The following is a 2,629-nucleotide window of genomic DNA, read 5'->3' as shown; positions in this document are numbered from 1 at the left end:
GCCTTAGGGCGCACACCCCATTGGGCTCAGCCCACGACACAATTACAAGGCCCAAAACTCAAAATCAGATTCGGACTGGATGAGATACGTGGCTTGTTTTGCAGATTCCCGGCAGCTTGGTAGGAATTTGGACATGGGAGCAAAACCATCTGAAAGTAGACTTCATAAGCTTTCCAACAAGTACACATGGGCCCCAAAATTCCTTCTAGATCAGCAGCTAGGTCCGTTTGAAGTTGATGCTGTCAGGAGGCCCGAATCCGAATCCAAAACGTGTAGAACTTTATCTCTTGTCTTCTATGGACCAAAAGTGACGTGGTGAGATGAAATAAGGCTTGGATAAGGTCTTGGTTTGGTCCCCAATCAACTTCTTCAATCATCCATGCATTCCTTACGCTCGGTCTCTTTTCTTTTGCCCAAGGAAGTACCTCTACAAACAACACACGAAACTCATTGTGTAGCAATGTTTGTTCAAATATATAACAAGTAAATCTAATGTAGAACATATGCACCTTTGGTTGATTAATACATATGGTAGTCATGGTTATATCCGAGCTAGTTGTGACCTCATCAAGGGTGTTGCCATAATCTTCGTCAAAATCGTCCCTGAACAGAGTTGCGGCACGATCCGGAGTTTGAATTTCTTCATTCTCGACAGATGGCTGCTCAGGAATCTTCTCATCAATCGAGCTAGCAGAAGTGGATGGTTCAGAGTGTGGCTCGATCGTTAGAGGTTCCTCTATCTTGGACATGGATGCCTCCGGCTGGGGTTCATTAGATTGCGTCATGAAGGAAGCATTTTCTAGAATGCGATCCAGAATTATTCTTGCTTCCAATGGCGTTTTGTGCATGAATGATCCTCCGGCGGTTATGGCCAGATAGAATGCAGACTCCTTATCCAGACCCGTATGGAAATGTTGCAGTAGCACATACTCGGGTGCGGACAGGGTTGGTCCGGACTGCACTAAATTTGTAAATCTGGACTAAGCTGCACCGATTGATTCGTTTTTGATCTGCTTAAAACTGAGGATTTCTACTCGAAGGGCAGTAATACAAGTAACTAGGAAGAAGGCAAGACAAAATCTGTCTCGCAACTTTTCCCAACTACCGTTCACACATCCAACGGTAGAGGTGTACCATTGCTTTGCTCTCTCTTGAAGAGAGAACGTAAACAATTTCCACCACACAGTTTCTTGTCTCATGCCACGAATCTTAAGGCACGAGCAGACTTGTTCAAAGTCTCACAGATGATGGTAGGGATTTTCTAGATCAAAGCTAGAAAAAGGATTTTCCCTAACCATACTGATTAGTTCGGGGCGAATTTCATAGCCAGTTGTATAAATGGGCTAGCTCATTCTGTGGCAAGCCTAATGAGGATGCCAATGCTCATCTGCAATAGTTCCTGGAGATCTGTAGCACGTACACTATCAAGAGCGTCAGTCCCGACGCCGTCAGGCTGCGGCTGTTTCCGTTCTCCCTCCTTAGGAGAGCGAAGCAGTGGTTTTATGCCAACCATGCTGCTGTCAATATCTGGGACAAATGCTCTATGGCATTCTTCTCGAAATTCTTCTCGATGGGCAAAACCAACGCCCTTCGTGGAAGGATTTCCAGTTTCCAGCAGACAAGGGACGAGTCTATTCCGAAAGCATGGGAGCGACTGCAGGACTACGTAGCCGCCTGTCCTCATCATGGGATGGACAACTGGCTGATCCTGCATAATTTTTAAAATTGACTTACCCCGATGTCCCACGATCACCTGGACGCGGCAGCTGGAGGAGCTTTCTTCTTTAAAATGGTCCAAGGAGCCGTTGATCTAATAGAGAAGATGGTCTCCAATATGGGTTGGAGCGAAGAACGACTCCAGACCCGTCAGCGAGGCATGCATACCATCAAGGAGATTGAGTTACTTGCTGCCAAGTTGGACCTCCTCATGAAGCGATTGGACGACCACGAGAAACGGCCACAAGAAACCGTCAAGGCCTTAGACTCTCACGTCACGTGTGAAGTCTGTGGCGGCACGGGTCATTTTGGGAATGATTACCCGGAATCCCATGAGGAGGCGATGTACATGGGCAACAACAACGGGTACCGTCCACAAGGAGATCAGGGGTGGAACCAACCACGCCCATATTATCAAGGAGGTAACAACAACGGTAACTTTTCTAACCAGCCCTACTTGAAGGATCTTGTTTTTGCACAAGCTAAAACCAATGATGCGCTAAGCAAAAAGCTTGCTGCCAATGACAAGCTTGCCACTTTTCTAACCAGCCCTCCTTGAAGGATCAAGTTAGATGGCTTTGCTTCTGCTTTTCAAAATCAGCTGAGCTTTAAAAAAATGATAGAAACCCAGCTAGCTCAGTTAGCATCCTTAGTCCTTGCAAATGAAACTGGAAGGATTCCGAGGCAACCCAACTCCTCCGTTGAAAATATTAAGGCGATCACGATGAGGGGAGGTAAGTCCACTCGTGCTCTGCCATATCCTAACCCTGCAGGAGCTAATGGGATATCAAAAGAAGTGCCATCTAGTGAGTCGGCTGACAAGGAGGTTCAGCTAGAGAAGGTCGTGCCGCAGGAGTACTGTGACATGCTGAGCGACCGGGAGTATGCTCACACGCGAGAATACTCTCCGGAG

General features: G+C 46.9%; 1 non-coding gene across 1 annotated transcript; it reads right to left on the bottom strand.

Annotated features, from left to right (window-relative positions):
• Window positions 1-1,585: 1,585 nt before the first annotated feature.
• Window positions 1,586-1,692, bottom strand: LOC112938065 (small nucleolar RNA R71). Its single transcript, XR_003241115.1, has one exon. It is a non-coding gene; the product is annotated as a small nucleolar RNA R71 (small nucleolar RNA).
• Window positions 1,693-2,629: the final 937 nt, after the last annotated feature.

The sequence above is a fragment of the Oryza sativa genome, chromosome 2, assembly GCF_034140825.1.
Source record: "Oryza sativa Japonica Group chromosome 2, ASM3414082v1".
Classification (NCBI taxonomy): Eukaryota; Viridiplantae; Streptophyta; class Magnoliopsida; order Poales; family Poaceae; genus Oryza; species Oryza sativa.
This window is presented reverse-complemented; position numbering and strand designations above follow the sequence as displayed.